Source organism: Protobothrops mucrosquamatus, unplaced genomic scaffold (genome assembly GCF_001527695.2).
Source record: "Protobothrops mucrosquamatus isolate PMUCROS unplaced genomic scaffold, P.Mucros_1.0 scaffold2375, whole genome shotgun sequence".
NCBI classification, from domain to species: domain Eukaryota; kingdom Metazoa; phylum Chordata; class Lepidosauria; order Squamata; family Viperidae; genus Protobothrops; species Protobothrops mucrosquamatus.
In genome coordinates this window covers 30,122-55,964 of record NW_015388451.1, presented here as the reverse complement: position 1 = coordinate 55,964, position 25,843 = coordinate 30,122, and positions in this window count along the sequence as shown.

Below are 25,843 nucleotides of genomic sequence, written 5' to 3'. Positions count from 1 at the left end.
CACATTGGTTGCTTATTGGTTTCATCTTGAGATGTAACACGTACTTGATATTTATTTTAAACATTTATTGATCAATTAAAACTAAGTGCCTGTTCAGTTGGGCTGTAGCGATTTTAAATTCATGTTATGCAAATATATCTGGAGCTGCTTTTTGTCAAGACTAGTCACTGCCACCCTTTCATCAGGAGAAGATGGGAAACAGGGTCTAATTTCACTCTGCAAGCGAGTGTTCATTCTCTCTGTAAACAAGCTTACAGCCACCCTATATTTATTATTCAGTTGTATTGTTGACCAACAGGATTATTTTTCCTGGAAAACTGCAGAACGAGTTCAAGGGGATTGATCAAATTTGTGCTTCAGACAAGAAGAATTGAACCTTTGACTTGCATGGCAGTCTCACATTTCACCAATCTACTTTTGCTTGCAGTTTGCAAGCATTAGAAGGCAGGAAGGCTGGTAGGCAGGCAAGCAGAGAAAATAAGTTCTTATTGCCCTTCCAGATCCCAATCCAATTATAGAAGGCTGTATTCTGCAGTTTTTGCTGTTGATGAATACTAATCTTGCTAGCTGTAAGAGCAAACAATCATAATGTTTTCAAATAATCATGGAATTTTTCTTTCCAAGCTCCTGTGAGGAGAGGAAAAAAATCTTCCTACGTTCTTCTTAATTACTGCTGAGAACAATTGAGCAAATGGCTAGAATGGCTGATGGCTTCAATGATAGAAGAGATTTTCATGGAGGAGTGAAGTAGAGTCTTTCATTTCCAGACTCCCTGGCTGCAGCATTTACAGGCATGGCACTGTTGCTCTGTAACTGCTCGTACATTTCCTTGCTGATATAAACCTATGGTGGGCAATAACATAGTGGCACAGATTTAATATGTCCCTCTCCCAGACACTTCCTACCTGGAATGACAGTGATGGAATTCAGCTGCCATAGTCCAAATGGGACACGTTACAAACGATCTGATTTTATTTATTTATTTATTTATATTTATATTTATATCCCGCCCTTCTCCTTACGGACTCAGGGCGGCTAACAACCAGATAAAATACAAAATATCAAACTACAGATTAAAACTTAATTAAAAGGCAGATATTAATAATTGGTCTAATTAAAATTATTTTAAAACCCCCACTAAAAATGTTTCCCCTAGGCCAGTCCCGCAAGCTGGAATAACCATGTCTTAAGGGCGTGGCGGAAGGAAGGGAGATCAGGGATCACCCTGATCTCTGGGGGTAGTTCATTCCAGAGGGTGGGAGCTCCCACAGAGAAGGCCCTCCCCCTTGGGGTCGCCAGCCGGCACTGTCTGGCCAACGGTACCCTGAGGAGACCCACTCTGTGGGAGCGTACAGGTCGATGGGGGGTAATCTGCGGCAGGAGGCGGTCTCGAAGATATCCAGGTCCGATGCCATGGAGCGCTTTAAAGATGATGGTCAGCACCTTGAAGCGCACCCGGAAGGCCACCGGCAGCCAATGCAGCTCGCGCAGCAGCGGTGTTACATGGGAGCGTCGAGTCCCTCCCAACACCGCCCGCGCGGCCGCATTTTGGACTAGCTGGAGTCTCCGGGTGCTCCTCAAGGGGAGCCCCATGTAGAGAGCATTGCAGTAGTCCAGGCGGGAGGTGACAAGGGCATGAGTGACTGTGCGCAAGGCGTCCCGGTCCAGAAAAGGTCGCAACTGGTGAATCAGGCGTACCTGATAGAATGCCCCCCTGGTCACGGCCGCCAACTGGTCATCCAGTGTCAGCCGTGGATCCAGGAGGACACCCAGATCTTGCCCCAGGATGTGAGGTCAAATGGCCTTGCTCCAGATGCCATCTCCCTGCAGCAGAAACCATAAACTTTGCAGCTTTCTGCAAAGATTAAATCTCACCCATTGTATTCTAATGAGAGATCCAGTTGCAGAACCAGTTAAGGGGGGAAAATACGCACACAACTTGAAACTGTAGTTGAATTGTCTTCTGCATTGCCTTCCCCAGGAAGACCACAGAAAGAGTGTGTGTTGAGTACTTTCTGAATGATATTGTAACAGTGATATGTAAATGATACGATAACAGTAAAACACGCAGGTTAATAATCATGACATTGTCAGTGTATGACAATGACAGTATATCTTGTACAGTGTATCTGTGGCAGAGTGTGATTGAAGCTTGATGATTATTTGCTCTGATGTGTGTTCCACCTTCACCACCACCAATTTAGGGATAGTCCCACCTACATGTGATGCCTTTGATTGACTGCTTGCAACTTGTTTTGGAACCATTATAAATTTCTTAAGATTAAATACTTTCTAATCTTTCAGAGCCCATTAGATATTTTCTAAGTTTTGTTGCAATGTGCTATCATAACTGCCTTTCTGGAATTATTTCACCTGAATACTGATTTTCTTTGATTCTGGGTATCTAGTCATAAAAGGCCAAGGTACATAAGAAAACTAATTTGATTCTGCTTTGCATCAAACCCTTTAATCTGAAGTAGGTATTTTAGTTATCCTTTCTGTTACAGTAACCATAATGCTATAATGTGGTTCTTACTTCTAAAGTAAAAATGTATGTATGTATGTATGTATGTATGTATGTACCGGTATGTACAGTATATATGTGTATGTAAAAAAATGCTAGTGAGTTAGTCCCTCTTTTATGTGACTTATCTCCTGGGACTGTCTTTTATTACATCAATATATCTATGCCAGAAGGGATTTTTTTTTAATGTTCACAGTAGAGATTAGAAACACAGAGCCAACAAAATATCTATAACTCAAGCTGCTTTCTCGGTATCCCTTGTGCTGACCTCAGCATTTATATCTGCTGCAAAAGAAACTCTGGAGCTGCTGTTGGGGGAAAAGTCAACAGCCGTTACCATCAGACTTCAAAGGTGTCCAAGAAACAATAAAGCCTTGATTATGCACTGAAATGATCTTCTGGAAAAAGATGTTGAATGGGAAAAAAAATAAAGCTACGAAGCAAGGAAACAAAAGCATTCATGCTTTGTCATTGGTGTTGAGGCAAATGTGTAATCAGAGGACTGCTTTGGTTTCTTGAAAGAGTCCCAAGGTCCTGGTTTACCTAATGTCCCTCATGTCTTTCCTCTCAGACCAGATCTGTTTATTGTTTAAGTTGGAGGGGGGGAACTGTAAAAATGACACAATTAGGTTGTGTCATCATCCTTCCAACAAATCTCTTCTCACTTGTGAGTCACTTGGAAAACAACTCTTCTGCGTAGTTTCAGGGAATGCGTGATTCTTCCTCTGAAAGAAAACCAACGTCAAAAGTTGGAAACCGGTGACTATTTGTCCTTCACCACTGTTTACAGATGCAAATGCAAAGAGAGGTATGTTAGGTGTATTCTTCCCTATCCCAGCCTTTTGAAAAGAGGATAACCTGGGGGGGAAATTGAAGGCACAAAATTTTATAATAGGGCTCTAAACATTTTGTATGTGATTCTTAAAGAGACCCAGAGACTTCCAATTCGGATCTCTAGTCTGACCTTATTCTCTTCCCAATTCAAGAACTATATATTACTGTACCTTGTTTTCATATCATATCCTTGGCTATAGCTTACGCAATAATGGCTTCTCAAATACAATGTTTTTATTATTTATTTCTATACTTATTTTTTAAAAAGTAAAGGTTTTCCCTGCCCAGTTGCGTCTGACTCTAGGGGGTATGCTCATCTCCATTTCCTAGCTGAAGGAGTCAGCATTGTCCCGAAGACACTTCCATGGGACATGTGGCCAGCATGACTAAACACCAAGGTGCAAAGTGGTACTTATTTATTTACTTGCATTTGCATGCTTTCAAACTGCGAGGTTGGTAGTAGTTTGGGCAAGAACAGGAGCTCCCTCTGTCATGCCATACTTAGGTCTCGAACTTCCAACTTTCTGGCTGATGGACCAGCGCCTTGTATAAATAATATGAAAGTAGAGGAGGGATAGGAAGAATAAAGTAATTCAGGAATGGTTAAGAATATGGCAGTGACATTAAGCAAAATGAGGTAGTTCCCTTATAATGGAGATAAGATATAGCTAACATGACTTATCTACCATAAATGTATCCAATTGCCCTTTAAATTCATTTTGGTCAGTTGTCTTATCACCTCATCTTACAGATAGTGAATGTCATAGTTTAATTATATGCCATGAGAAAATTAATTATCTTTATCTGCCTTGAATTCCTTAATCTGTTTTCTTTGTATGATGGGGAAGAGGTGGCTAATAGATATAAAAGGGAGGGGACTCTTTTTATTTCCTCTATATCATGCATAATTAATGGTGACTCTATCATGGTTTTTTAGTTGTAAAGGAACCAGTTGTCACAAAATACACATGATAGAACAGCCAAGGAGACCTTGGGAAAGTTATTCAGATGCCAGAATGTATCTAAACCTATGAAGATCAGAATTCCGCAAGGCAATGGTTTTTCTTGTGACACTTGTGACACCAGCAAAAGTTGGACTTTGAAAAGCAGGACAAAAAAAGTATTGCCATTTTTGAACTTTGGTGTTCAAGATTCTGGGAATGCTGTGGAAACAAACAAATGAATCATTGAACAAATCGACACAGAGTTCTCCCTTGAGGCACAAATGACTGAATTCAAATTATCATACTTTGAATGCATTATGTGAAGTTCCAGCTTCTCTCTTTATGAAGATATCCATAAAGCTAGGAAAGATGGAAGGGGAGAGAAGAAGAGGACAACCAGCAGCAAGGTGGATGGACTCATTTATAGGTAGTTTCTATGACCACAACTGAGCCCCAAATTTCCATTGCTAAACAAGACAGTGTTGTGTGAGTTTTGCCCCATGACCTTTCTTGCCACAGTTATCAATTGAATCACTGCATTTGTTAAGTTAGTAACATGGTTGTTAAGTGAATCAGGCTTCCCCATTGACATTGTTTGTCAGAAGGTCACAAAAGGTGATCACATGACTCTGGGACATTGCAACTGTCATAAATACATGCCAGTTGCCAAGCATCTGAAGTTTGATTATGTGACCAAAGGGATGCTGCAGTAGTTATAAGTGTAAAAAACAGTCTTAAGACACTTATTTTTCAGTGCCATTGTAACTTCAAACGTCCACTAAACAAATGGTTGTAAGTCAAGGACTACGGCGACAATGGGTCAAAACCTGAAAGATAAAGGTAGGGATAGATCCTTCTGGAGAAAATAGTATAGTCACTAAGAATCAACACTGATTTGACGGCACATAATCTCTCCCCCTCCCTCTTTCTCTTTCCCCTTTCTTGCCTTCTGAAGCCCAATTTTGTTTTAAAAAGCCCCAGTTTTTAAAATTTGCCATAAAAGATATCGCAAGCAAATTTTAATTCAGTTCTGGAGATATTGCAGTTAGGTATAGAGAAATGGTTGAAGCTTTTCCATTGTGTAATCAAGGAGTTCTGTGCTTTCTGCACAATTACAGTCACCCTGCAGGGAATTTTATAGATGTTCTGTGGCAGCTGTTGTGTACACAGCCCACTTTGCTAGAGGAAAAAAAAACCAGAGGGACAACAAAGAAAAATCAAGGCATGAACAGACTCTGTATCAAATCCATGGGCAAAGGTAAGTATTGTGACTCATGTGTACATTTGGGGAACTTCAGAGTGGATCAAACTAACATATGCAAGCCAGAATGTTTATTTGAGCCCCTGCCTCCTTCTCCAGGCATCGTATTTAAATCTGTCTTTCCTGCATTTTTTTTCTGTCTAAGGGGATATCCACACTGCCAAATTGCTCTGTGGGTGCAGGCTACCCAACCATTTCTAGTTCAGCTCTAGCCCCCTACGAATGCAACTTCTGCCCATATTTTTGTGGTCTGCGTTTAAGGTACTCTGTTTTCCATCTTCTGCAACTCAAACATTGCTTGCAGCACTTAATTTTCCTTCTAGGCAAACGACTGTGCTTTGGGAGATGCAGGAGATGATCTAAAATAAATCTAAAGTACCATTGCTGATCTGTATAAAATATTTATCTTAAATCCATTGGGTTTTGGTTTTTATCTCTGTGGTTCTCTTTCACAGTCTAATCCATGGCCCTTCGTCTTTATTAGAAATGTCCTTTGAGATCAGGGTGAATTGGCTGGTCATTAATTGGTTCCTCAGTAACCCCAAAAACAATCAATGAAGAGTGAAAGCAGAGCCCTCTTCTTCCAAAGAATGCTTTTTATTGGCCACACCAGGCTGTCCTGCTTTACCATCTGTGACTTCTAGGAAACAAAAGAAAGAGGGAAAGGAAGACTCTCAGTTGTAACATATTTGCTCCTAATGAGGTATTCAGGGCAAAGAAGCAAGCAGGAATTACTCATTTTGAATGTGTCATTCTAGATTAATGGCCTCCGCATTTCTCCTCTGCAGAGCTGTGCTGGTGAACATGGTAACTGTCCAAAACTTTTCATTAAATGATGAATTAACACAGGGCTCTAACTGCAACAACTTTCATCCTGTTCAGTTGCCAGGTGCTTTTTGCAGAATGGGGTCCCAGAGCCAATAAAACTAATTCCCCCTGCATTTTCCATATCCATGCACACAATAAAATTAATGGGCAGGGTCCAACCAAAATATTCCTAAGTCATGATGATTTCAGTGAGATGGAAGAGAAATTAAGTCTCCTTCACAGTCAAAGTAAGAAAGACAGAGAATAACACTACAGTAACAGTAGAACAGTTCGGGCATATAACAACGGGCCACTGATGCACCCTCATTATGCCTTGTGGAAAATGTGCACACTGACTCTGTTACTAAAGATGGAAAATGACTAAGAAATGGGCACCACCTCCAACAAGCTTTGGGGAATGTGTATAATGCAGCAGAATCCTGTACTTCAGGTATTATCTCTAATCTCCAACAGGCCTTGGGTAATGTGCATACCTGGGCAACAGGCATTTTACACATTCTCTGAATTGTATGCTTATTCCTTCCTTTATCTCCAGTTCAGAGGGGCAAGCTGCTATCTAATTTTTCTGTGAATTATAGCATTCTCCCACTCAGCAGAAGGGAAAAGAGGTGTATTGCTGCAGTTATTCAGCTGTTTTCTGACCATCAGCTGCTTAATGAGAGGAGGAGAGATATAAACTTTCCATCGTTCCTACATTCCTCATTAAACTGTCCCTTCATTCACTCATTGCTATTAAGCACCAATCTGATCTTAATTTGGGTTTCAGAGCAGAAAAGGTGTAGAACTGCCAAGGAGTGCAGAAGGCCAGGCTGATAAAGGAAATGGGCACTGTCTGTCAAGGCTGAACCAAAAATAAAACAGAATATTTCTCAGAACATACATATTGGTGCTTAGTTGAGTATTTAGATCTGATGGGGTTTAGTTGTGGAGAAAAAATGAGGAGAATCACATAAGCTACATATGCTCTCTTCGCCTCCCCAAGGAAAGGTGGGATATAAATTCAATAAATAAATAAATAGACTATTTAAATATTTACTCATGGATCACCTGGTGATGTGATGATTTGGCATTCAGATAAGCAATTTGCCCCTTTCTGGGATCAATTCGCCTTTGTTTGATCAACGGATTAAGCAATTAAGCAGAATGTCTCCTGTGCTCTTTCAGTGCATGGATCACTGCTCTTAACATACTCCCAAATTTGGATGTAGACAAAATGGATTTCCAAGTCATCATTTGAAAAGAAAAGAAAAATAAGCCAAGGTTAACTGTGCTGGTCCAGGATGAAGAAAAATTCATATTTGGGCAAGGATTAAGATTCCACAAAAGAACATGCAAGCATTTGAATCTTCCATAAAAAGTCTAAGTCACAACCACCTTTGACTAAGGCAGGGGTAGGCAACCTTGGCTCTTTTATGACTCGTGGACTTCAACTCCCAGAATTCCTGAGCCAGTCAAGCTGGCTCAGGAATTCTGGGAGTTGAAGTCCACGAGTCATAAAAGAGCCAAGGTTGCCTACCCCTGGACTAAGGAATTAGCCTGTCCAAGGGCCTCTGTGACATAACTAAATTCATTGCATTGCAGCAGCAAACTTTTTTAAAAAATGAAACCCATTATCAGGGTGCGAAAGATAAAAAAAAATTGAGCTAGTTCTAGCTATATTTGCCTCCTTTTCTTTCAGGAAAAAGAGTTCAAATAGTTGTTGGCCAGAAAAGAAGTTATTTCCATAGGAAATATTTATACAAATCAGATTGCCATTTCCCCTGCCTTTAAAAACTGGAAGTACAACATACCAATTAATAAAACAACAGTGTGACTTTCACACGCACAAATCAAGTGCAACAGTTTCAAACTTAGCAGATATTTTACTGTCCTATCTGTGACCTAGATCTCAATGTTGACTGAATAACACACTTGCAAAGTCCACACCCCACAGACAGATGTGTGCACCTCCTCCTGCACCTCCTCCTGCTCCTTCAGTAACATGTAGCCAAAAATGACACATGCTGATCTGCTTTTGTACACCATTGCAACAACAACAATCCAAAACCTCAGTGCATGGGGTGTTGGTTTATATAGCCTAGTTCTGTGTGTCTCCCAGTGGCATGTGGTAGACCAGGGTGTGAACAGTTCTAGATGGACTTTGATCTGAGTTCCTTTTATGTATTCTTATTTCATTAACTAGGGAGAATGCCAGAAGCAGAGGGAGTTATGCAGCACAGTTGGCTTGGATAACCACTATACATTTCTTGACAGCAATTAATAATATGAAAAATAGATCATAAAATAGCCTTTCATATTGCGGTCTTGGTTGGACTTGGTGAATGTAGGCATTTAAGATATACAGAAGCCTTTAGCAGAAATCGGCTGTGTCTGGGAAACCCAGAAAACATATTTACAAATTCTACTCCTAAACTGTGATATCAATCTCTGAGAACAGGTCCCCATCTTTGAAGGTGTAAATCATGGCTAAAGCCACAGCACATTTTAAGTGCAGCTTTCAGCGTGCTTTGCAGGATCAAAGATTCAAATTCGGTTTGAACGGCTGCATTTTATAAATCCTTCAACATGTGGGAAGAATTATGAAAACAATAACAAACATTGATTCTGCTTTTGGCAAGTGTGTGCAAGCGGTCTTTAGAAATGCAAGCTTCAAAATGACAATCCTCTTACTACAGCTTGTCTCACAATGCATTACAGACCTCCACATATCATAAGATTCAGAGCATTCCATGGTTCCCCACTACACAGTAAAACTAACATATAAGGAAGTTTAGTGGCTTGAGGGAGGCCACACAAGAAGTATTTGCTCAGCCAAGAATTATGATTTACCAGGTCAGCTCTGGGCCATTTCCATCTTAGCAATGTTTCCCTAGGTCTTTTTTTTTTAATTTACAGTTCATAAACACAATACTAATTAAGAAAACCAGTTCCTGGGGAATTTGCTGATGCAATAATTCAGGCATAGACAATCCCTTCTGGGCTAGGGGCACAGTTGGAATTCTGAGAGCTTATAATAGATGCAATCCAAAATGGTTGTCATTCGAAAATGGACTTTGAACAAATAGCTATGGTTTGTTTACAAAATGCCAATTTTCCAAAGATGAACTAGCCCCTATAACAGTGATGGCGAACCTTTTAGAGACCGAGTGCCCAAAACCCGGCCCTGCCCACCCCCCACTCCGCCCCTCACACACCCCGCTCCATCCCCGTGCCCAGCGCCCGCACCCAGGGCCACCCACCGCCTCCACGGCCTGCTGCAGATCACCCAGGTGGCCCAGCAGCGCCATGGCAGCCCCCCTCCGCCTGCACCCCTCAGCATCAATTGCACGCAAAGGGGTGTGACGGCGGAGTCTTGTCCCCGCTGCCCAGTTGCCATGTCCTTGGCTGTCCTACTCTGCACGGGCTGTGCTCGGGGGCGACTCTCCTCCGGGGAGGGCTGCTAGTGAGGAGAGGGGGGAGGCGGGGCTGGAGCAATGGCACGGGTGCCCACAGAGAGGGCTCTGAGTGCCGCCTCTGGCACGCGTGCCATAGGTTCGCCACCACTGCCCTATAATGTTCTCTACTACTGAAATGGGACCATTACTGAATCCAAAAATATGGAAAGCTGTGCTTTACCTTACAGTACTCCAGCTTTCTGCTGTTGTTACTGCTATTTTTTTTCAAAATTTAAGATGGAATCAGGTGCTTAGTTGAAAATAAGATAGACATTGGGGGCATATTGGTGCCTGTTGCCTAGCCAAGAAACAATCTACTGTATGTCATAAGAACAGTACTATACTGTAATTTAAAAAAAAAATTCATTACAGAATATCTGTAAAATAAAGAGTAAATTTTTAGAATGCCCTTTCCCATTTCTTGGTTCCCAAAATAAAATTCCCAGCACAAAAGGCAGTTTGGACCAGCACAAAAGCCAGTTTGATCTAGTGGTTAAAGCATCAGACTAGAAACCAGGAGACAGTGAGTTCTAGTCCTGCTTTAGATATGAAAACTAGTCAGCTGGCTTTGGACCAGTCATTCTCTCACAGCCCACAACATCAGGCTCAGGCAACCAGCCAGTCGGTCGCAACCAATGGATAAATGCCCAGTCTTGATCTGGAAAAAAAAAAAGGACTACCCTATATAGGACTACTCTATATAGGTAGTCCTCAACGTATGGCCACAATTGAGCCCAAAATTTCTGTTGTTAAGTGAGACATTTGTTAAGTGAGTTTTGCCCCATTTTACAACCTTTCTTCCCACAGTTGTTAAGTGAATCACTGCAGTTGTTAAGTTAGTAACACAGGGTGTTAAGTAAATTTGACTTCTCCATTGACTTTACTTGTCAGAAGGTTACAAAAGGGGATCACATGGTTCCAGGACGCTGTGACCATCATAAATATGAGTTAATTGCCAAGCTTCTGAATTGTGATCATGTGACGTTTAAACTCTTGTATGTCTGAAAAATGGTCATAAGTCATTTTTTTCAATGTCGTCGTAACTTTGAATGCTCACTAAATGAACTGTTGTAAGTCAAGGACTACCTGTACCTCTAGGAAGAAAATAAAATCCTGGACCAGCACATCCAGAGGTCATGTATGATGGGAATCATGGCCCAAAATATCTGGGCACTTAAGTTTGATGGGCAAAACCCCCATATTATTAAAACTATTGCAGTAAAGAAATGGAGTTTTGGAATGTAAAAAACTTCTCAAACTAAGCTCAGCTTCTGGTGGTTACATAGACACATCCAGGTACTGTTGTGTTTTTTGGCAACCTTTCATAAAGTTCGGGCCAAGTTATTTTGCTGCTGCAGCTACTGCTAAGATAAGTAGTACCCCCACTCTCCATTTCACCTACAGAAGTCAATTGGACTGCCAATTAAATATTATTAAAGGTTGGTAATGGAATAGCATTTTTCCAGTGGAGCTAAGGAACCAGGCTACTTGCATATGTGGAAATGGAATCTGTGGAATATAAGCCTTGCCTCCAACAGAAGGAAACAGCTGGGTTGTAAGAAGAGTGTGTGTGAAGGGGGGGAGTGGAACATCTGAGCATCTGCCCCCAGGGTAATTGCCTCACCCTGCTTATTGTCAGAGCCAGCCCTGACACTGCAAGAAAATAACCAAGGTGTCAGCATAATCATGGAATAGGACCCATTTTGGACTGTGCAGAGTGCAAATGCAGTTGAAGAAACAAGAGTCCTAATCAGAAGGGATGTGTCACACACCAGATTAACAGCTGAAGATACACTGGACTACATGAGATATCAGTAACAAAGACTAAATGATCTCTTTCTTTCAGAAGTCATCTAACCAATCATGGAATGAGACAGGATCAAGTTCCACAATGTAAATTTTACTAATGAAGTATGGTGCATTGATTTCTTCTCTCTTGCCATTAACGAAAGGGTAATGTCCACCTCGGGGTCTCTCTTTGGAACTGCTCCATGGGAATAAGGGATGAAGGTTTTTCCCAAACGAGGGAGGTGCTGATCCAAAATTGGCTCTGTGTATCTTCATAATGGTGCAAGGATTTAAGAGCTCACAGAAAGCTGAGTCAATTAACCCTGGAGGTTCATGAGCTCACTTTTAAGCCAGAGGAAACACTGCCAGCTGTACAGTATAGTATGTCTTAGGGAACTGCAGAACAGGGAGATTCTTCCCTTTTTCCATTTCTGTAACAAACCAAAGTACCATGACTCCCCGCCCCCAGACAAAAAAGTGACTTGGCTGCTGCTTTTCCCTACAATGAACAATTTGCTTTTTGTTGTTGATTCCCTACCCACATAATACAGCTGCTCTGGCTGCCAATTGAATTCTGATAACAGAATAAAAGAGTTGGAAGGGACCTTGAAGGTCTTTTAACTCAACCCCCTGTTCAGGCAGGAAATCCTATACCATTTCAGACAAACAATCTCCAGTGTTGGAGCACCCACAACTTCTTGAGGCAAGTCAGGAAATTTCTCCTTAGTTATAGGTTGAATTCTAGGTGAATTCAAAATTCTGATCACCATCCATAAAGCCCTTTGTGACCTGGCTATATGAGGGACCATCTCTCTCCCATAAATTCTGTCTATCCTGCCCAATCAGCACTAAGTTGGCATGTTCCAGGTCCCCCCAACTAAACAAGGTCATCTGACAGAGCCTACAATGTGGACCTTCTAATCTATGGCATAGTGCCTGCCCTCTGGAAGTATCTTCCAAGAGATTTGTATATTCCCTACCCTGACCTCATGTAAAAGCTCAAGATTTTGTGAGTTTGTAGGGAAAAGTGCTAGGAAGAAAAAAGAAATTGGAAAGAAGCTGTAGTAGCAGCCTACCCACTTGTACATTTTGCTCACTTTGATGGTAGAATGAGATTGGCCTAAAATAAGGATAGTGGATAGACACCTTCTGAAAATATAACATTAAACAAGTAACTTGGATCTGCCCCAGTACTAACTGGAAAATCACTTCCTTTATAGCACAAAGAAAAAAGAATTATGGATTTTTTTTTCCATAATAGAAATCTATTTTAAGACACAAATGGGACCTGATGCAGTCCAGTATTGCCCTAAGTGCCCATGTTCAGGGATCCAGTCAGCCAACCAAGTCTTCTTCCTCCCCTGTTCTGGTCACAAGTTTTAAATCTTCAATTCTGGAAAAATCAAACACTGTTGGCTTTTTCACAACGTGGGCTGGCCACAGAAGGTTGGTGAGTGAACAGTTCCTACTCCGATTTCCAGCTACCTCATGCTATTCCAGGCCCTTTGTTTTTCCATGCTCCCCCTCCCCTCAGGTCATCCCCTCCTTTAACATTTGACATCCAGTAAACATTATTCTGTCCCCAGTTTTATATTTCACCCTAAAGTTATTTGGCAATGGTGACAGATCTTTTTGTAAATAACCTTCCCCCAAGTAAATTGCTGATGCTTCTCTTCAAGTGGCACTGTGGACTGGTACCGTACGGAGAGAAAAGGTTTGCAATAAATATATAGCAGCTATATATACAGGTAGTCCTCAACGTACGACTACCGTTGAGCCCCAAATTTATATTGCGAAGTGAGAAATTTGTGAAGTGAGTTTTGCCCCATCTTATGACTTTTCTTGCCACATTGGTTAAGTGAATCACTGCAGTTTTTAAATTAGTAACACGGTTGTTAAGTGTATCTGGCTACCCCATTGACTTTGCTTGTCAGAAGGTCGCAAAATGAGAATCACATGACGCCGGAACACTGCAACTGTCATCAATGTGAGTCACATGACCGTGGGGATGCTGCAATGGTCATAAATGAGAAAAATGGTCATAATTCACTTTTTCAGTGCCCTTATAACATCAAATGGTCACTAAATAGACTGTTCTAAGTTGAGGACTACCTGTATTATGCTCTCCAGATGTATTGGATAACAGATCCCATATGCCTAGCTATAATACAGCTAATGGGTGTGAAGGTTGGGGATTATAGAAGTTGAAGTCTAGTACAGGTTTCCTCAACCCCCAGACTGTGGACCGGCACCCATCCATAGCATGCCAGAAACTGGGCTGCACAAACAAGCAAAGCCCCATCCGCGGGATGAAAGCAGCATGAGAAATGATGCCCCCTCCAGTTTGTGGAAAAACCTCTCTCCATGGAACCAGTCCCTGGTGCTGGTGGTCTAGTACACCAGGAAGATACCAGATAGGAGAAGAAATTGCATAAGATAATGCATTAAATATCATCAGAAACCCAAAGGGATAGGTTTCCTTTTTAGGTAATAGGTCCTTTCATCTTTATAAATCCTATTGTTAAGTGATTTTTTTTAAAAAAATCTATGATGTTCCACTTTTAATATTTTTTATTCTGTTTCTCCTCTGTCCACATGGATTAGTATGGCAACAGCTGCCAATACTTACACACAGACTTAAATTTAAACACTTATTTGATCCACTAAACAAACATTAAACCCACAATGGCCAAATGTCTTTCCTGCAAACTTCCAAAGAAATACAATTATTCCTTTCTGGGGATTTTTGGGAGTACGTTTCCCCACCCCCATTGTATGGTAATGTGTGTAAATGATTTAACTGAAAGTAATTGTGTTTATCTCTCACAGAGAATGGCTGTGTACATGTCACAGCAGACACAAAGTGGCAGCTGAATCCCTCGTTTGTTTGTAGATTAATCTAAGTACAGAAAAGCTGTATTTCTATACTGGGCTTAATCTGGGTTAAATAATTATAGGAACTTGATCTGCACGATGTAGGAAAAATTAGCCATGTTTTTCCATTTCAACAGTTTAGAGTCTAACAGATAAAAAGAGAATATGAGGTAGCTCTCTTGAAGGAATTAGCACTATAAATGCTGGAAACATGCTGTTAAGTCACCTAAACCATTTTTAAAGAATCTGTATTTAGAACATAAACTGATAAATGATAGTACATCTTCAGAATAACAGTACTTAAATATAGCATCTGTTAACAGCAATTTATGTTAAATCAGAGTTGTCCAAGCTTGGCAATTTTAAGACTTGTGGACTTCAAGTCCCAGAATTCCCCAGCCAGTCAGATGTTTCACATTTGGATTAAAAGGATGAAGCTTCTGGCCATTCTTGAACTCTGGCATCTCTTCATTGAGGTCTGAATTGTGCACGTCAGACGGTAGTATAATTTAATTATTATATAGGCAGAAAGTGGGATAGAAATTTAATATTTAAAAAAAAACATTTAAAAAATGCATCTTTGCATAAGATGATGCTCCTTTGCTGGCTATAGTAGATGAAGAGCTCCGATTACAGAAACGCCATCCCATGTACCTTGCTAATTATAGCAACCAGGAGGTGGAAAGCAGGAGAGAATGTTTATCTGAACTAAGTATTTCCGATAAGTGGATAAGTGGTCTTTCTAACTAGGCTTGGGGATGCTGCAGAACAGAAAATCCAGCAGCCCAGCTGGTTGCCACTGAAAGACTCCAATACGGAATCCTTTGTGCTGTTGGATATTTTTAGATCTCTGATCCTCTGGGCAAGGAACGGCTTTGTTTAGTGGCTGGGTCTGGGTCTGCCGAAAAAGAAGTGAGAGTTTTTGTTTCTCTGCTAGTGATCTCCACTTGGGAAAAGAAAGACCCAATGAACTTCTTCATCTGTTTTCTCTGTAATTGGAGGTCAGGAGCTCTCAGGTCAGAAGATGCCCAGACTTGGCTAAGCAAGACCTGGGTACATGGCATATGTACCAGGGCTTTTTTTTCTCATAGAACGCCCAGAACAGAGTTCTGGCACCTTTTTGGGATGGAACCTTGTAGGGTAGGCAAGGCGGGTTCTATGACATGTGTGAGTTCCGACACCTTTTTTTTTTTTTTTTAGAAAAAAAGCACTGGCCAGAGCTATTTGTATAAGAAGTGGCCTCTACTACTGCTCAGTTCAGATTAGTGGGCAGGAACCAGCTCCTGGTATTTGCGGACGGAGGTGATTATCAGTATTTTAGGACCTAGGAGTTTCTCACCTCTTGTGAAAAACGCTCTCCATACTGCAAAGAGAATAGCAATGTCCTCAACTTGCAGTATTCTCTTTAGATTGTCCAAGATATTGAAACAGTTTTCTTATTTAAATGTATTTAAATAATAATTATTACTATAATAATTACTTCTTATTTTAAGAAAGGGGTTAATAGCAATAGCAATAGCACTTAGATTTATATACTGCTTCACAGTGCTTTACAGCCTCTCTAAATGGTTTTACAGAGTCAGCGTATTGCTCCCAACAATCTGGATCCTCATTTTACCGACCTCGGAAGGATGGAAGGCTGAGTCAACCTTGAGCTGGTGAGATTCGAACTACCAACTGTTGGTAGTCTGCAGTCAGCAGAAATAGCCTGCAGTACTGCATTCTAACCACTGTGCCACCAAGGCTCTTAAGGAAGGATTAAGCATGAAAAATACCAACAAATGCTGTTCATTTTTAGAAGTGACTTTTAAAAAAAAATTCAGAATGATAATATTGCTTACTGGCTGAGCCATTAGAAATTCACTGCAGGTTCTTGTTTTCCTTGCAGTATAGGAAAAGACTTCTTCTCTGTCATAAAATGCTCCTGTCAGTGGTGTCCAACGCAGGATCAGAAATGTCAAGGCGGCAATCACAGCAGGACCGTTGAAGCCCTGCTTCTGAGCACAAGCATGCAATGCCAAGTCATGAACAAAAGGATCACACAGCCACAACCCCCATCTCAACTCCTTGGAGCCCCTTTCCATCTCTCCTAGATATCATATAAGGAAGCATATAAGGAACGGCTGCTGGAATTGGGTATGTCTAGTTTAATGAAGAGAAGATCGAAGGGGGACATGATAGCAGTGTTCCAATATCTCAGGGGCTGCCACAAAGAAGAGGGAGTCAAGCTATTTTCCAAGGCCCCTGAAGGCAGGACAAGGAGCAATGGGTGGAAACTAATCAAGGAGAGAAGCAACCTAGAACTAAGGAGAAACTTCCTGACAGTTAGAACAATTAACCAGAAGCAGTGAATGCTCCAACACTGGAAGTTTTTAAGAAGAGACTGGACAGCCATTTGTCCGAAATGGTATAGGGTTTCCTGCCTGAGCAGAGGGTTGGACTAGATGACCTCCAAGATCCCTTCCAACTTTACTACTACTACTACTACTACTACTACTACTACTACTACTACTACTACTATTATTATTATTATTATTATTATTATTATTATTATCATCATCATCACTAGGTGCTTTCTATGAGGATTAATATAATTCAACCTCATAGACTCTGCTGAAAAAACACTATGCGTTATCATACGCAGCATAATGCTCATTAACCTCACCCACATATTCAGTCCATTTTTAAAAAGCAAACATGTATTCTAAAAAAGCAAGATCTATCAGCAAGTAATGATGAGTGTATTGTCTTTATTCTAAAACCACTGTTAAAACTGCAGCTCCCATAGACGCAGGAAAGGAACTCTATTTGCTCTTTTGGCCCATTCCCAATTCTCCAGGACTCCTCAAGGGTAATTGACAGAGCCCTCACAGCTTTTCAGCCAGTTCCTTTGCTATTGGAGGGTGGGTGTCATCAGGACCCAGGAACCTGAAGGCAATCAAATTAGTGGGAAGATCCTTTTAATCTGATTTCTGTAAGGAGATCTGTAAGCCATTCAGGGACAGTTGTAACTGCAACAGTGTACATGAAATATAGGCTGCAACGCAAACCCAACATCTTACATACCTGTGTGCAACATTGTGAAACAAGTACAGAAGGACAGAGTTTGCACTGTCAAATCGCAAGACATGTTTCATTGTATTGAGGTCACTGTGATTAGGAACAAACATGTAAGTTGGAGACCTGTCTTACATGATATCCATAGAGAGAATCCTTGTCCGATAAAAGCAACAAGAATAGTGATTAGTTTAGCCAAGCTTCTTTTATTCACAACAGTGAACATGTATGTATGGTTGGTTAAGCCAACACCCAATAGTTCTATGGACTGAATGATAGCAAAATACTGCTTTTACTCTGACTGTAAGTACTTCTTACACTTGTAAAATTTAGATTTTATATTTTTTTAAAAAATGCATATCTTTTCTAGGAAAGAAAGATTTTCAAAGCTTTTCATTCACTGTTTTGTGAATGCAAGTTAAGTAATAGTGTTAATAGCACGTATGTGGAATTTTAATTTTAATGGATTTTTGCATTTAGATCAGCATTCGTCAATATGTTTATGAAATTTATTTGCATGCCCTTGTAAGTATAGAAAGGATAGTGTGCTCTGAAAAGATTAGAACAACATGTTAGATTTTTGAGCACTAGATCATTCACTTTTGATATTTTTCTCCATTTACCATTGTTCTTCAGAGCAAGCTATATAAGCATGACACAATTGTCTCTGGGTGTTTCTCTCCATCACAACTACAACTGATTTCATACCAGCACCTGCAGTTGCCCTGTTGAAGCCTAATGTACAGCTGGCCAATGTTAATACAATAGATTAAAAACTGAATTCTCAAAATGAATTTTTATCTTACCAAATATACTGTATATGTTCAATCAATTTTAAAACAGATTTCAGCCTTAAAACTGATCCAGGTCCCAATTTTTAAGGTTACTGTGAAATATTTCTCTTTTTCATCTATGAGCAGGAACACAAAAGAGTACACTTTCCCCAGTCCCCTTGGGAAGAGACCAGGATAAGATCTAAATAAGGCATATGTTTGTCCTTTTAGCTAATGAACATTGAGAGACATTTGCATATCACAGAGATTTTCGTAGAATTAGCATCTAACAATTAGTGTCCAAATACTTCTCTTATACTGAGCACAAATTTACTTCCATCTCAAAATAGTTTGTTTAATGAATGAATGAGAATCTTGTGAAAGGAGGAAGAGAAACTGAATGATCTATTTTTCCCTCAAAAACGGTGAAGATTATTTAACTCCTATAAATTTGTATGAACCCATTCTATCACATATGTGCATGCACAGTTGTTTAAACTCAGCCATCACTACTTAAAAAAAAGGAAGGAAGGACGGAAAGAAAGAAAGAAAGAAAGAAAGAAAGAAAGAAAGAAAGAAAGAAAGAAAGAAAGAAAGAAAGAAAGAAAGAAAGAAAGGTCTTCCTTGAGTCACATTTGATTGATACTATGGAGACATGTCTGTGTTGCTTTCTTGACAATCCAAATAATATGATCCATTTTCCTCCAAAGATAGAGTTATCTGAGATCTGCTTAAAGCATTTTTTTTAAGTTTATCTACAAAATAAATTACCAGTTGTACAGACTCCTGGTAATGTTTTCAGGTAACATGGAGCCCTGAACTGGATTTACATCACAGCTGCCAAACAGTAGTGGAGATATAATTTCATCTCTGGTGATATATCATCCTTTAAGTTGCTCAGCTAGAAGTGTCTCCTTGCTCAAAAGCTACATAAACTGACTTTCTTTACACCAGCTCGCTGTACTGCATAAATCAAAGTGTCTTTCCATTGGCATCCTCTTAAATCCTCTGCTCCAGGTTTGCACCTTCAAGTGAGTTTCTTACTGCTGTGCTCCAGACTTTCACTGAGCTGGCCAGCGTCTGTCTGGCTGGCCAGTGGGAAGGCATATAAAATGGCAGCTGCCCAGCATCCTGTTCTTCTTTATTTTGTGCAATGAGGGAAAACAATTGGAAGCGTGCAAAAAGCCAGGGGTGTAACTAAGCTGTTCCTCAAAGCAATGAAGGAAAATGGGAGGGGGAAATGAGGTCAAGGTACCACAGTGCTTTGGCAGTAGAAAAGAGAGGAAATTCTGAGACAGGGGAATGGCAAACTGTTTGTTAACATTTCCTCTACAGCAAGAGCTGAGAGGATCAACCCAAGCCGTCATGAACCATGGGGTCATATGGCTAAGATTGCAATCTCAGACGGGTGCAGGATGTCCATGGGGAAAGGCCTTCGGAAGCAGAAGCAACAGAGTGCATTGATATTGTGGCTCAGAGGCATTTATGATCTGAGAAGAAGAGTGGTGGTGTATGCTCATTCCTCCAGCCATTACAGAAGTGTTTTAGTACCTTAATAATTATCATTAGGATCGATGTGTTAGCCATCACCAGATAAATGGGTTATATGCCTATGTGCTAAGTCTTACATGTGAGTCATTTGCAGCATGATAAAAGAAAACTCTTAACTCAGCCAGCCACCGCTATGAATAATATCAGAATATGAATATTACATTTGGATATATTGTGATAGGTAAACCAGGCTGTAACTATATATAGACATATTGAGTCTTATCAATAATTATCAAGGTCTTTACCTACATTTGTGAATGTTATGCAATAGTCTCATGAACTATTAGGTCATTCAGTTAAGTGGAATAAGATTAAGTTGGCCTAAGTTTCTAGTGGGGAAAAAAGAGTTGTTCATAGGACAAATTCATGTAAATATCTTTAAAGAATTATTCCTGTGAAAATATAATTTATTTAATTATTTCAAACTAAGTCAAATGGCTATTGATGTAGATCAGACATGTCAAACACAAGGCCCAGGGGCCGGATGCGACCCGCAAAGTGGTTTCATGTGGCCCGCGAAGCCATCCTGGAAACAGTGAGGGAACGGCCCCCACTGCCTTGGCCCTGGCCCAGGCCAGCCAGCCGGGAACCAATGTACAATTTTGTGGTGGCTATCTATGCTGAAACGCATTCAGTCTCTCTCTGACTTTGCCCTGGTACCCATCATGAACAACCTGGTTAAGGAGAGCAAGCACAGCAGCAGCAGCCTTGAGGAGGAGGTAAGAGCATCTGGGCGCTCCCTTGGGGAAGTGGGGCTGGGCTTGGTGCCACGGGTGCTCGAGGGCCAGGCTGGGCGATTGACCTCTGCTGCCCAGGGCTCTGGGCAGCCCACGCCACCATCCAGCCACCCCCCTCCCACATGATCTGAGAGGAACAGTGAGGCTCCTCCAGTGGACCATGCCTTGGCACTTGCTCTGGTCCCACCCCCTTCTGCCAGAGACCCTCAGATCTGTACCACTGCTGCCCAGGCCCCCACAGGCACCATTGACGTGAACGATCTAGAGCTGGCCACGCCCACCCAGTAGGCCACACCCACTCCCTCCATGCACACCCAGTAGGCCACACTCACCCTGGCCGCACTCACCCGGCCCCCCAAGGGCAACTGCAATGCTGATGAGGCCCTCAATGAAATTGAGTTTGACACCCCTGATGTAGATGGTTACAATTTCTTTCTTTAGAGGGAAGAATGAATGTTCTTGAAATAAATTATCCACATTAATCTAACAATTAATTATTTACGGGGTAGATATACCATACACACAGGTTTTCTTTATCTAAATTGTAGCTTCCGTTTGAAAGTTTAACGTTACCAGTCATACTCTCCTGAGGTGCGGTGGCTCAGTGGCTTAAAGACACTGGAGATGATCTTTGCTTTGGTGGTTCGAGTCCTAGCATCATATGATGGAGTGAGCTCCCATCACTTGCCTCATCTTCTGTCCACCTAGCAGTTCCAAAGCATACTACATGCAAGTAGATAAATAGGTAGCAGTTCGGTGGGAAACATGGCAGCATTTTGTGTGGATGGTTGGAGTTTTGCCAGTGCTGGACCTACCCAATGTGATAGCTGACTACAAGGCGACATCAGTGGTGAGAGAAGGCTCTGGATGACATTGCAGGACACTGTTCATCTTTCTGATATGGAGCTAGTTCACTCCCTATAATATACCCTGCAAGCCCAAACTAAACAGACTAGCATTCTTCCGAAGCCAAATAACTACTTTGTACTAACTCTGTAGTCTTCTGTCTAATTGTAGCATCACCATACACTAAATAAATAAATAACAATCACCCTCTATGTTTATCTTAGTGTGGAATCTAAATGATTTATTTCAAAAATAATTATGGGCACAAGTGGAGAAAGATTATACGATTGCTCTCATATCTTGGCAGCAAGTTGGTTCTTCTTTCAGCCAAAATTCAGTTGTTTTTCCAGCATTAAAAGCTAGTATAAGATATCGTTGGAAGGATACAAGACAGAAATTTAAATTTGTTCTGTGCTTATACTTGGAGATAAATCTCAATCTAAAAACTGAAGAGTTGTTTTTTTGAAAAAGGTTTAAGGGTTGCTTTAAAATCAGTTGGATTCATGGCCAGCAGTATGGCATCATCGACATATAGAATACATGCTCATTCATGTTTGGAGCCTCTACAACAAATTTAAAATAAATATTTATTTCACATTTATATATTTTTCAGTAGTTTGATGGATAGCAAACATCTTGATGAAGAGCAATTTTCTGGTCTGCATACCCCCAGCCTAATATATTGACACACTATCTTTCCATATTTTGATCCTTGAGGCAATAATCAAAATTTATTGAACACTTTCACAGGTAATTTGTCTGTAGTTTTTGGCTTTACACTTGTTACTTTCTCCTTGTTATAGTAGAACAATGACATTCTTTCCATTTTCAACACATATACACCTTCCCACACTTTAAAAAATTATACAGCCACTTCGTAAGCAAACTATGTACATATTTCAAAATTTCTTCAGTTACACCTAAAGCCTTACCATTTTTCAACATTGTCACAATATGTGTTTCTTTCCCTTGGGCACTGATATTTATAACATTTTTTGCTGAGTCACTATCATTTTCATAACAAGTTCCAAATTTCTTCATACATCCCTCACCTAAGTTACATCCACAATGATTTCATCATTTTTATTTTTAATTCCATTCACTTTGCTAAAAATTCTTCACCCACTTTCATTTTTTTTAAAAAAATATCCCATTAAAATCGCTCCCAATTTTCTTTGCCTCTGTGAGTACAGTTCCTTGTTTATACTTTATACTTTTTGACATTCGTCAACATCGTGGGATAACTTGCATACTCCTTGAGTATACTGGAAAGTGAATGAAAGGTCACTATAAGCAGCAGATTTCATCTCATCAGTTCGAGTAGCTGCTCACAACCCTAGTGGCATCTGAAATATAAATCAAATACTTTTCCCCGTTTTCCTTCTAGATAAGAAAGTGAACAGAGGATGGAGCCATTTGGAGTTGGACAATCTTCAGCAGACATTGACAAAGAGAAAAGTACTGTGCTTATCTGCAAGATCTGTACCCTGCGGACTATTCCAACTACACCTGCACTAAGTGCACATTCATTGCATTGCTGGAGGAGAAACTGGAGGATCTGGAGGCGCAACTTTTCATGTTGGGAAAGATGATGAATTTCTGGAGAAGGCAGAAGGAAGTTTTCAGAGTGAACATAGGAAGAAAGAGACTCTTGCAAGGAAAACACGAGCCCTGGGGGGGGATTAATAGCTGTAACTTGGAGGATTAAGAGAACCAAGGAAGAAAGCTCAGGTTTCCTTGGAAGTAAAAACAGCAAGCTAACCTAAGAACAATAGTACTAAAGGACTCAGATGCTTACACCAATGCTCAGAATACAAGGAACAAGCAGGGAAAATAAGAGGAGAGTATGATATTGTTGGTATTACTGACATCTGGTGGGATGGAACCTATGATATGAATATAATATGAAAGGATATAATTTCTTCAAAAGAACAAGACCTAATATAAGGGAGGAAATTGCATTATACATAAATAATAATGATATCTGTATGGGAATTCATGAAAGTTTGCTGAAAATGTCTGGGTGAAAACTGTTACGAGTGTGTGTTTCCGGCCATCCCAACAAGAGAAGATGCAGATGAAATTTTCACAGATCAGATGGCTGAGTTGTCCAAGAAACATACCACTAGGTAACGGTTAATTTCAGTTACCCCGACATTAAATAGAAGTCACATTCTGTGACAAGTGGGGAGATCTAAGAGGTTCTTGATAAGTCTTGCAGACAATTTCACTACCAATGACTGAGCAAGGAGGATCAGTTATACCGGACTTACTATATAATCCTACAATCCCCAATATTGCAGGCAGAAAGTAGATAGTCAGATTAGTGCTCTAGATTTCAAGACAGCTGACCTCAATAACTTAGGGGAAAGAGTAGGAAGGATGCCATGAGTGAACAACAGATCAGAACAGAAAAACAGATGGGTTGGGAAATTCTGGGAAATAAGATAACCAAGGGCCAAATTCAAGTTATAACAAAGAGAAAGAAACATGTGAGACAGCTGATGAAGTCAGCATGATTGCACGAAGAACTCTCTGATAAATTAAGAAACAAAAATGCCAAGTTTAAACAAAGGAAAGAGGGGTATATAACAAAAGCAGAATTACTGGGATATAGCCAAGGATGGAATCAGAAAGATTAAATATTTGCTGAGACTGACAGTGCCAACAACAACAACAAAAACAAAAGGATTCTTTGACAAAACGCAGAACAAGAGGAAAGTCAAGGAAATGTCAATTTGTTGGGGAAGATAGCAATATGATGATGGACATCAGAGAGAAGGTGGACTGCTTAACTCCTATTTGTCTTTTTGCAAAATGAAAAAGTTGCTCAACCTGTTGGAAGCTGCACCATGGGAGACAGAATAGAAATGCAAGACAAAGTAGGCGATGAAGTGTGAGTAAACGCTTTGCATGAAATCAGATTGCCAGTTGGAAGCAGGCATTTGTCCAAGATGGTTTGAGGATTCCTGCCCTGGACAAAGGATATGACTAGAAAACTTCTAAAATTCTTTGCAATCCTATGATTCTATGATTCTGATATTTAGTCGTTTCATTTATAACTAAACCGATAATTGCACCTACTTTCCTACATCTCTTTATCAACTTCACAACATCAAGCCACCTTCCTTCAACATTATTATATCCTTTCTCTTGATTTAATAGACATACAAGACATATGTTTTGCTTTAATTCAGTATGTTTATTGATTTATGTGATTTACTACTTAGTCCTCTTACATCCTACCTTGTTATCTTCTGTATGGCATGGTCATCACCAGAAAAACCTACAGATATTGGACCCTCATCTGCTACTCATCATGGTTTTGGTCAATCAAGGCTTTTGCATAATGCCTTTTAGTAATATAGGAATTTCAACTACATTTACCTACTTACTCCCATTTGTGCCATATCTAGCATATACTACTGTGATAAGGCAATACTAGTTACATTAGTTTAACCATATTTTTCCAAATTGCCACTAGTGTAACCAAGCTCCAGTTTTATTTCAAGAATGCTCAAGTAATTTTATGTAGATTAGAATCTCCAATCTAGAAATTACTTCTCACCAGTATAGTCCCCTCTCACCATCTACCACATCTCACCAGCTAGGAAATGACAATTAGTTAGCCCACAGTCAGGGTGTAGTTGTTTAAGTGTATAGTTCTGTGTTACATGGATGGGTTTGTGTTGTCTCTGTAACAAATGTATTATAGTGATATGTGGCAATGACCTTGGGAGAGGAAAACCTTTAGCCTAGACTAGGGTCAGACATGCACAGCTGAGTCCTCATAAGGAATGGGGGCATGGCAAACATCTCAGAAAAATCCTCCTAGTTTCTTGGACTGTAAAGGTGAAGGGGGAGAGAAGAGAGACATACTTTCAGACTTGCAAGATTCTGTTAATGTAACCTCAAAATAGAGTTGTTAATTCTAGGTGTGCTTCTTATCTGGACTACCTCACAAGGCTGATATATCTTAAGAGGGAAACCATAAACACATACTCCCATTGATATGAACTATGGGCAACCTAGATTACTTCAAAATAATTGTAGCAATTGCAAAGACTGGACATCTATAGATTCACTTGTTCTGTCTCCCCCTGACATATCCTTATCTGAACTGAAAACAGCTAGCAAGGGCATATATTCATCCATAGTGCCATTAAGTATATTTGGCCTCCTCACCACTATTCTATATTCTGAGATGATATGTTAGACCACACAGTACGGCCTCTGCATTTTCAGGGTTAGGATTTCACCATGCAGGAATTAGCTCATTTTGCCTGGAGTGCCTTCAATCAATTTCAGCTTAGCTTGCCTGATTGCATAACCGAGCCCACCCAACAGACTCTTTAGAAAAGGAAGCAAGTAGCAAATGATGGGAACAGTCTT